Source organism: Podarcis bocagei (assembly GCF_964188305.1).
Source record: "Podarcis bocagei genome assembly, chromosome: 6".
NCBI classification, from domain to species: Eukaryota; Metazoa; Chordata; class Lepidosauria; order Squamata; family Lacertidae; genus Podarcis; species Podarcis bocagei.
This window is the reverse complement of record NC_138130.1, coordinates 29,606,525-29,617,673: the sequence shown is the minus strand read 5'-3', so window position 1 is coordinate 29,617,673 and position 11,149 is coordinate 29,606,525. Positions and strand designations below refer to the sequence as shown.

The 11,149-nt window shown below is 43.5% G+C and overlaps 1 protein-coding gene across 2 annotated transcripts in view; it reads left to right on the top strand.

The window, feature by feature from the left end:
* The first annotated feature begins 496 nt into the window (after nucleotides 1–496).
* Nucleotides 497–11,149, top strand: part of NCK2 (NCK adaptor protein 2) — a 71,026-nt gene continuing 60,373 nt past the window's right edge. The window contains exon 1 of one of the 2 annotated variants that reach the window (XM_081198564.1): nucleotides 497–806. The gene's annotated coding sequence lies outside the window, so the exon portion shown is untranslated. Of the gene's footprint in view, nucleotides 807–1,263; nucleotides 1,286–11,149 lie in introns of those variants that run through there. The other variant, XM_081198565.1, reaches the window with a different exon arrangement.

Sequence of the window (11,149 nt, the reverse complement as noted above, 5' to 3'; positions counted from 1 at the left end):
CATCATAATCAAAGCGAAAGAGTGCGCGAAGCTGCCGCAGACCGAGAGCAAGAAAGAAAAAAAAGTCCCTCCCCAAATTAGAGAGGCGCGTAGGTGTGAAGAGCGAGAGAGAGAGAGGCTGCGGTTCTTGCACCGGCTGCTCCAAAAATAAAAAATCGTGTGTGTTTCCCCCCCCCTCCCTGCTCGGGGTGGGGAGGAAGAGCAGGAATTAAAAAAGAAAAGAGGGAGGGGGGGCTTGTTGCAGCAGCAGCAGCAGGAAGAGAAGGAGATCCTCCCAGGAGACGGAAAAGGAAAGCAGGGGAGAGGAGGGCTGCTCTCCTCCTCCCCGCCCTACGCGATCCCGGCGGCGGCAGGAAGGGAAGGGGCGGCCAGGGGAGGAAGGAGGAGGAAAAGGAAAAGAGGGAGGGAGGGAGCTGCCTGCCTGGGCAGAGGGGGAGGGGCCCGCTGCTGCTGCTGCTGGGCTGAGCGGCGGCAGGAGCGCTGGGGCCTTGGACACGTCGAGCCGCGGGAGGAAGGCGGAGAGGAGCCCGGGAGGGGAGCGCGGAGACGCCGGCGGCCCGCGAGCGCCCGGCCCGCTGGGCGAAGGAGAAGCAGAGCAAGCAGCGCACGGGGTCCAAGCGGGAAGAGAAAGAGGAGCAGCCGCCGCCGCCAAGACAAAGAGCGGAGCCCGCCGGGGAGAGCAGCCTGCTCCTTTCCGCCGCCTCCTGCCATTATTAATCCTCCGCCCGCGCGCCTGGCCCGGGGAGCCCCGACGCGCCCGGAGGAGCGGACCACCGGCGGGTCTCCCCTTCCTCCCGCCAAGCCAGGTAAGGCGAGAGCGAGCGAGCAAGAATATCGCCAGCCGCCATCAACTTGGAGGAGTTGAGGGGGGCGGGCTCGGGGGTTTGAAGCCCCCTCGGGGACCCCCTCTCCGCGCCCGTCCCGTGGCCGCGGGGCCTAGCAGGCGCGCCCCGTTGGGGATGCGGGGAGGGCGCACGGAGAGAAGGCAGCCTGCTTATGGACGGGCTGCCTCCGCCCTTCTCCTTCTCCCTTCGGTCTCTCTCCAGCGCCGGGTTTTGCGACGGCGGGGGGGAGGAGGGAGAGAGAGGCGGGGGTGGGTGGGTTAAAAAAAGGATTCAACATTTTTAACCCCCCCCTCTGATTTATAGATCACATAAATCAAGGGGTCGTGACGGAAAGGGAGGGACTTTTCTGGGGTGGGGGGTGGGGAAGCAGCTGCCTTCGCCTACCCCGCCCTCGGAACTATGGACGACTATTGTGGAATCCGGGGGAGAAATGGAAAAGGGTGCGTTTGGGAATAGGGGTTTTATTTCCACCCATGGGGATGGGGGGGCAAGCTTAGGCATCTCGAAAGAAAGAAGGGACTGGGTTTCGGGTTTTGTTTTGTTTTGTTTTGAGGCGGGGGGGGGCAGAGAGGAGGAGGAAAGAAGAGGCGGGGTGGTCCAGACGGAGAAGTGCTGGGTGTTGCAAAGCACTACGTGGGGCGGGGAGATGGGGGGGCGGAATCTAGGTGTGTGGTTTTTTTGGGGGGGAGGGACGATGAGGCTGGAAGTAGAGGTGGGAGTTTACGCCCCACACATAGGTGATCATTTGCTGTTTGCAAAAAAGGGGGGGCGAGGCACCAGGTCTAGTTTTTTTCTTTTTTTTACTCCTTTGTGGAATGGAAGAAGTGAGGGAGCGGGACAGAGGGATTAAATATATGGCAAGAGTGGTGCCTTTAGAGAAGTGCTGAAGGGGGGGCGCGGGGGAGCTGTTTTTTAAATAAAGAGAGAGAAGCAGTGGCTTATACTAGTTGATTACTATTTTTTTTGTATCAGGAAGCTTTTAAGCATAAAGTGGATGGATGTCTCAAGAGCATTATGTTACTCCCCGTATATGAAGAACAATATAGGGTGGTTGCAACAGAGCATTCTAAAGCTTCACATCTAAGTGACTAACCTGTGACCCTGCAGATGTCGCTAAACTATGACACCCATCATTTATTATTGTTGGTCACGCTGGGTGGGGTTGATAGGAGTTTAGTTCAGCAACATCTGGAGGGCTTCAGGTTAGCCCCACCTGCTTTATTTAAGCACCACGATTAAGACACCCCTGCCTTTTGCTAAGTACTACTGCTACTTTTATTATTGTATGTAGATAGTCACTTAGTGCGTTTATAGTCAGTCCTGAAGCATATCTACTTGCAGTAAGGCCTATAATTGTGCATAGGGTAGATTCAGCTGAGGTGTTTTGGGTGTAATGCTTACTACTTTCTTCTTCCATGTTACAGTTGATGGATAATCTTAAAACACTGAAATCTGTATTCTTTGTTAGCTTTTACTTGGCGCCATTTCAGATTTTTGTGCAGAGGCAAGCTCAGGTACACTCTGCAGGAAGCTGCAGCCAATCCCTGACAAGTACACCTGTATGATATACATGTTTGCTACATTCACATATTTAGGTGCATGCCAGTCTTGGGCAATAGCACCCTCTCAAAACATGGATTGAGAGGTGCATGCATCAGTTTGCATTGTTGGGAGTTTGGCTCAGTCTAGGTTTTGTCTGCGGGTATGTATCAGGGATGGGCAGAGCTGAATATTCAGATTTTTGCTTTCAGGAGGGTTCATAATATTTTAACAGCTACTTTCCCTAACGTTGAAGCACCTCAAAGGTGTTTCATAAATGGCCCTTCGCTCAAGTTGGAGTTCTTGAAATCATATTGAAAGTGTTTTGGATTTGCTACACAAGGAATTAAAGTGAGGAAGACTGCAGAGTTTGCTTGGAAGAAATTATAACCATACTGTACTCCTTAATATGGACATTACTGGAATAGTTCTTCTTTGGTTTTCCCCACAGTGCCTCTGTCCAACATAGAGAAGATGATTTATTACTTCTCTAGAAAACAGGGGACCTTGGGATATATTCACGTGACTTAAATGATCATTATCTAACTGGATATTGAGCAGTTAATATGTGTGTAAATAATAAAGCATAAAAGAGTGCACACTGCTTAGTCATCTTCACATAAATAGCCGACTCTGTTTACCTTCACTTATGTGAAAATAGCTTTGATGCTCTGTGGGGAACTTAAGGGTAAAGAGTTGGTATCTAAATCAGCCTTGATGGTTTTTACTATTAGCAATAGAACTCTGGAATCCTGGGTTTTTAAAAAAAATTCTGACGTTGTAAATTTCATTTACTTTATGGTGGTATGTTCAGAAGATAAATTATGTAAGCAGATAAGTGTGATTTGCTATTGATTATTTTAATGCATTCATTCAGAGTCTTTATAAATCACTTTTTACACCCAAAGCATCATATATAAAAAGGTACAAGATAAATTGAGACACATCAAATAGGGTACAATTATGAGAAAATTGTTTTCCGAGGCATGCACATCATTTGCACACTTGAGAAAAGGCAGCAGTGAAAATCATTTTGCAAGCCCCACTTAAAGGCCTGTACTTAAAAGGAGCCAGGCATAACCAGAAAGGAGCCCCATAACTCTGGAGCCATCACTGAGAAGGCCCTGTCTCTTATGCATGCCAATCTTTACATCAGCAAGACTTTTGATATTGGTGTATGTGCAAGCTAACCTATTTCCAAATTGATTTAAAGGTTCATATGGGCACGCTGGGCCTGGAAACATAGCAGTAGACCTGTGGTCTCTATGATGTCCACAAAGTCTCCCAACTCCTGTCTTCTCCATCAGGAGACCATCCCATTACAGTGCTAGGCTGAGATGTTTAAACCTCTTATGAGTGTACTTGCATGTGTAAGGTGCATGTTTTGCTGGCCATTTTGGCCATGATCACCCCTGGCGTATGGCTGTTTAGAGGGTTGGTCAGGCCTTTGAGCTGAAGACAGTTTGCATCAGTTGCATTGCTTATTAGAGAGGCGGCAAACACAAGTGTCACACGTTCAGATGGCATCTAGCATCTGGATGCCTACATTTTATAATGACCCGAGTTTCCAAACCTCCCTGACAGTCCTGCAACACAGGTAGTCCCAACTTGGAGGAGCTGATTCATGGGTAACTGAGATAGGGTTGGTGTACAAGCCTGCACTGGTAAAAGGCACATCTGGCCACTGCTTTATGTTTTCAGGACTCTCTCTCCCCCCCCCCAATATTTGGTTCTTCACTGCCCTACCCAGAACTGGTTTAATACCTCCCTATAGCAGGAGTAACCAGAGCCAGCCAGAGAAGGGGGCTTGCCACTGTGCCGATAGTGTCTCTTTACTTACTTCCATATTGGAGAATGGGGGCTGTTCTTTTATACGAAAGCAAAGGGCCTACATTTTGAGGACTGGGTTGTGCCAAGCAGTCCTAAAAATATGTGCCTCGTAGCAGGTAACTTACCTGGCCCTTCTCCTACATATCCTGCGTGCCGTAATGAACATTTATTAAGAACTGTGCAGAACATTATTGTTGGAAGTGAGGTCAAGGACAGCTGTTCTGCTTTAGGAGTGGGTGTGGTGTGATGAGTGAGGATGTCATCCAATGGTCATTGTGGATTTTGGAGGAAAGGAACTCTCCTCTCTTTGCTCTCATCAGATATGATTTCTCTAGTTTAGTAAATAAGGGCATATGTTCAGTGACATGTATTATTTTGAGCCTGTTTAATGTAGCTTTTATAAAGCGTAGATCAGTTCACTTGGGTGTTTCGTTTGAGTTTGTAGGGATATGTTCTAACTAAAAAACACTTTTTAAGGAATTTGGTGTGATATTTGGAATACAGTCATACCTCGGGTTGAATGTGCTTCAGGTTGAGCGCTTTCGGGTTGCGCTCCATGGCAACCCAGAAGAAACGGAGCGTGTTACTTCCGGGTTTCACTGCTCGCACATGCACAGACACTCAAAATGACGTCACGCGCGGAAGCAGCAAAACATTACCCGTGCAGACGCGCAGTCGTGTCTTATGTTCTATTCAGGATGCGAATGGGGCTCTGGAACAGATCCCGTTTGCATCCCGAGGTACCACTGTACTTCACTAGGAAGGGGCATATGGCTGCAGCGGTGCAACACTTCATGAAAACCCATTCCACAGGCTTCCTATAACAAGTGCAAATGTATAGGATTAGGGGCTAAGGCACTCACCAGCAGGTAACCAGATTGTGTACTCTGGAATAACTACATTGATTTTGAGGGACTTCTTTCACACCTTGTAGCTATATATGAACTTCAGATGTATATTGGTATATGATGTTGGTTGTAATTTATATTTTCTGTTGCGTGGAACGAATGCATTTTTTAAAAAAGAAAAAGTTACGGCCTGTATATCGGGATTCATCAACTGACTTGAAAACAACTATTAAAAGTTGCTTCATTACGTTGTTTTGAAGCACGGTTTCTTTTCCAAATTTGTTTCTGTTAACTCACTTAAATTCATTAGTTCTCAATGATCCGTTGAAATGCTGTTTTTTATATATAGCCTCTAGTTGGTTACCGAACATTAGGTAATGCTTTGCAAGACATTGTCCTAGGCTACTTTTGCTCAATGATTTATTAAGCTAACAATCTAGCGCAGGTTTTTGTAGAAGGGAAATCATTTCTTCCAGCAGTATACCTTTTTTATATTACAAGTGCAACCCCATGCACGCTTACTTGAAATCAGTAGGACTTACAAGTAAATTATATTTAGGACAGGTGACTGTAAAATAATAGCTACTTAACTCAAAACAATATGGAATTCATTATAAGCCATTTGAGCAGGTACCATAGTACCTGCTCTCCATCTAGCACTTAAGACACTCTTTGGTATTGATTGTTATTAAAGGACAATGAATTGTAGTAATAGTACTATTTGATGGTTTTAATGTGGTATGGGCTGGTGAGCATCTTCATGAGCAGAAGGATAATCGGACAACAATTTGGAACTGGTAAATAATGGTTTGAAGCTTGGCGATGGAGAATAGTGCCAAGAATAATGGAAATTACTGCTAAGAATAATGAATAGTATTGAAAAATGCTAGTAAATTGGTGATGGATGGGATGGGGAAAATGTTCTGTAAAACAAGAAATAAATACAAAATTAACAGAAGTATAAATAATTAAAAATGAATGGAAATAAAGCAAGAACGCATTCTGGTCTAAAACTGTGCTACTGACGTAGCTAGAGCTGAAACTTTTGAATCTTAAGGAGGTGCCTCACATGACATTTTTTCTACTGTGTAGTTAATTTCTAAACAGTTTGCATCTTCACTTGAGCAGTTTGCTATAATGCTTTTCTGGAAATCGGGGGGAGGGGGGCAGGATTCTAGGAAACTGATGTCCACAGAGGACTCTCAACCTATGTTCTCAAAACAAAATAAATGCTGTTAAGGGTGATTGTGTATGTGCTTAGATTTCTTTGCCTAAAGATTGCGATTTTTCCAATGAGCAGATTATGGCCTAGTTTGCGAATAACAGTAAGCCACAGTTAAACTATGGCATTCCAGGAATGAGTAAGCTTGCTTGTGCACACTGCTCAAATCACACGGGACCCCTCTCCCTTTGCCACAGTAGGAACAGACAATCCAGGATGTTCCTTATTGTGTGAAAACCAGCACTTTGGGTTTGTTTCTCTGCAAACCATGAGAATAAGCCTGGAATAAACCATGGTTTACTTTTGTTACCTCCTTTGGATTTGAGAGAAACAAACTTTAGAGCTGGATTACGCGGCATTAATCTAGCACTCTGGTTTATATCCCCGTGAGGGAGGAAGTGTTGGATGCGATTTCAGCAGTATGAGGAGTCTGCACCTTCAGTTGGTAAACCATAGTTTGGCTGGCCTTGTTGCATAAACCATAGTTTGGCTGGCCTTGTTGCATAAACTATAGTTTGGCTGGCCTTGTTGCATAAACCATAGTTTGGCTGGCCTTGTTGCATAAACTATAGTTTGGCTGGCCTTGTTGCATAAACCATAGTTTGGCTGGCCTTGTTGCATAAACCATAGTTTGGCTGGCCTTGTTGCATAAACCATAGTTTGGCTGGCCTTGCTGCATAAACCATAGTTTGGCTGGCCTTGTTGCATAAACCATAGTTTGGCTGGCCTTGCTGCATAAACCATAGTTTGGCTGGCCTTGTTGCATAAACCATAGTTTGGCTGGCTGTGTTGCATGAACCAGGCCATTGTGACAGAAACTTATTTTTCCTATGAAGGTAAAAGCTTGGTATTATGTGGCAAAATTGTTTTCGTGTTAAAGAAAACCTGCATTCTTAGGGAGGCAATTATGTTGCGGGGAGAGGGGGAACTGTACAAAAAGTCTTCCACGTGGGAATGTATTTCTCAAAGCTTCTTGTTGCAGTAAGTGCTAATGCTATTTAAGGAATTTATTGCTTGAACTAGCAAAATGAGTTTTGAACATACTTGTTGTGGTTTGCTTTAGTTTCTACAGTGTTTTAAATACTTTCAACAATGGGTTTGAAAGGCCAGCATAGCACTGTTGAGAAGCCCTGGATAGAATTTATGCATGTTTGAGCAAGGCAGAGGTAAACCTGATGTGGCCCTATTTAGATAAATAGGAGTCAAGTGCGTGAGCTCTCCTGGTCTGAGTGATTACAGCACCCATGGTCTGTATTGAAATACCTCAACCGTATACAGGTTACTCCCAGGTACGTGTCGTCTTGGACTGCAGCCTTAGAATACTTTCAGAGTTAGTAGGCATGAACCGAGGAATGAGCATCCATTTTGTGTATTCTACTCACCCAGATTCGCTTGCAGATTTAATTAATTACATTTAATCATCTTGTCATGCACTGCATTATTCTCTAGTGTTTTACAGTAAACCTCAACAGATAACTTTTCTTTGGATTCAGTCTATGCTTTACGTGTTGCATTGCAATAATCTTGCCGTCTTACAGAAGATACAAAGTATTGGATTTTCCACTTTTATCAAAATAATAGACAGCTAATTGGAGCAAAACATTAAAATCAGGATTAGAAAATACTACAAATTTTATGTGTCAGAGCTAGGGTTTAGAAGACAAAACTGAACACAGAAGAAACAGATTTCCAGGTGCCCAGATGATGAGAGATTTTTTAGTTTTTTGAAGCCCTACTCAAAATTCATACAGAGATGGCTCACAAGGCTTAGGTGCTTTAAACAAAGTAGTGCACACTTCAAATTGGCGTGTTCGGTGAAGGAGTCTCCCCCAGTTTAACAACACTACTTTTATTTGAATTGTAAAGGTAGTACAGTGGTACCTCGGTTCTTGAACATAATCAGTTCAAGAAGACCGAGTTCCGAAACGTCCGAAAACTGAAGTGCAAAGGGCTGCCTGCAAATTCAATTCGACGCCATTCGAATTCCGAGGCGTGTTCGAAAATGGAAGCGTTTACTTCCGGGGTTTTGGCGTTTGGGTTCCGAAACATTCATCAACAGAGATGTTCGAGAACCGAGGTGCCACTGTATAATGCATTCTCACCAAGACTTTCTGGTCTTTACCCAAAGGTGATGCCTCTAAGTAGACTGAATGTGGTTCCAGCCCACCTCCTGCTGTTTTTCTCAGTGAATAACTTCGCTCTACCCTCTTCCCATTCCAAGTGAGAGCAGAGAAGAAAAGTGAGCAGTGGGTCGGTTAGCTCAAACCTTGCTTAATTCTTCAAAACGCATGGGTGCTGCCTCTTGCAGAAGACCCGGTAATCCTAAAATGTCCCCAGTTCATTTGGATGCATTTTCCATTCAGTATTGTTGAAACAAAGGGTACTGTTTCTCCAGTGACGAGTTTATTACATTTCTGTCCCACCTTTCTGCAGGGACCTTTATTTTCTTACAATAAGACAGCACCCCTGGTTCTTCTTCTCTTCTCCCCGCTTGCCTCTGCCCATTTATCCTCAGAACATCAAACATTATGTACAGTTTAATATGACGCATGGGAACAGCCAATCAACCAACACAAGCTCGAAGCAATCAGGGAAGCAAAACGTATGCATAACTGAATAAAACGGCGTGCTAGAATAAATTTGCAGCTTTGCATATGCTAACTAAGAATTTGTCTGATTCTGTTAGTAACAATATTTCCTGCCCCCCTTGCTGAATAATTCCTTTGTGGTACATTTTTGTAGTATTTAGGTACTGTATCTGGTGGTCTATAAAATACTGTTCTAAGTGGTTCTGAAATTTTAACTAATTTGTTTACTTGTAGGTTGTTATGGTTAATGTCAGTACAGTTGTACCTTGGATTTCAAACGCCTTGGCTCCTGAACAAATGGGCTACCGAACGATCGAAACCCAGAAGTGACTGTTCCGCTTTTTGAACATTTTTTTGGAAGCCAAACAGCCAACGGGGCTTCTGATTGGTTGCAGGAGCTTCCTGCAGCCAATCAGAAGCTCCACTTTGGTTTCTGAACCTTTTCAGAAGTTGAACGGACTTCAAGAATGGATTCCATTCAACTTCCAAGGTACGACTGTATTAACTTTTGAGAAGTATTTTAGTCTGTTGATGAATTACTGCCCGAAAGTTTACTCTTATTAAGTATGGCTAAGCAAGGATCCCAAGAGTGTTCTTCTGTATATATTTGAAAGAGTGTTGATAAATTTATATCAGCAGGTATAAATCTATAGGCTGAAATGTCAAATAAAAGTAAAATAAGGTACTTTTCAGTACCATTAACACGCTAATTACCAGTTAAAAGATCCAATGAACTCTCAAGTTAATCTGTGGTACTGTTAACAGTTGATACTTTGCAGTTGATTAGTAGAGAATCATCTTCATAGTTAGCCAGGAAATGATCCACAATTAGAAGTTAGAGAAGACTGTGTTCTAGCCTGACAGCTGAGCATGGCAATACATTTTGTTCTCTTCACCACCTACACTTATTATGTTTGGAGGAAATGGGGGGGGGATGTAATCATGTCTATTGGCTTTGTAATCAGTTCAAATGCCTCCATCTTAAATACACTTCGGAAATCTTAACCCCAAAGTTGAAATGAATGGGAATGTTTGAGAGATTTCTTGAGCAAGTCTTGTTTTTATCAGAAGGTAAAATAGAATGTGCGCAAATGTACACAATGGCTGCTTTGTGCTAGTGGGAAACACTTGCACTTGTGCAAGACTGGGCCCCTGATTTTCACTGCTCCTTGCACCTCCTGAAAGTTGCAGCAGTATGGGATATTGTAAGGGGCTCTCGTAGGTAGGGGAGGATTGGTAAAATTGTTCGTCCCACTTTGAGTGATTGGTGGCTAGCCTAGTCCAAAGCCAACCCAATGTTTTATCCAATGAGCCTGATATGCTGATGGAATGATAGGTTGTTCAGTGAACTATCTACAAAATTAGAGAAAAATAGAAAAGTTTGATGATAGGGGTATATGTCAGCTGAAGGGGACTTCCATGCTTTTTAAAATGGGAGTTGCTGCTATGGACTAATACAGGTACAATATTCCTCTATAGAAGCACAATAAAAGCAAGTGGACCCAGCTGCTACTAATATGGCATTCATAGACATACTTCAAATGATCCCTTAGTTAGACCAACCAGTGTATTTTTATTTTATTTTAAGTATAAACTGTCGTTAGCACTAATGCAAATTCCTAGTGATGATATGTGTGTGAATCAGATAGAAGCCTTCTAAAAAGCTTTGCTCCTTATAAAATGTTGAGCAGAGAGAAGAATTATTCAAGATGAATAATAGTCCATATGTCACAGAGAAGATTGGGTTTAGTGTGGAAGACCCGTCTGATGGGTTGGGGTTTTGAGAAAAAGCGGCTCAAAATAAGGCAGTCTTTATTGCAACAGAATTATTAGGGTAAGTTAGAAGAATTAACTTTCATTAGAGCCAAATATACCAACGTTCACTGAACTGGGGAGTTACACTGAACTCTACTTCAAGCCTGAATATTTAAAGTACAATTTTAAATATCAGGAATTTTTATTTCTGGGGGATCCTACTGCTGATAGTGCTTATAACCTTCCTGAGAAACACCTTTATTTTATTTTATTTACATTTCCTCTGCTTCCTTAAAATCTAGACGGAGAGACAGACAGAGCGTTTTCTGTAACAGATCCTTGCATGTTTATTGTTGTTATGTATTTTCTCAACAGAGTCGGAAATTGCAACATTTAGCATGTGGGGGTTCACAAAACATTTTTGAGGTGAGAAAGGGGTCTTTGAACTCATAAAGATTGGGAACCACTTATCTAGGGAGAAATGTAGGAATAATTTCTAAGCAGACGTTTTTCTGCATTGCC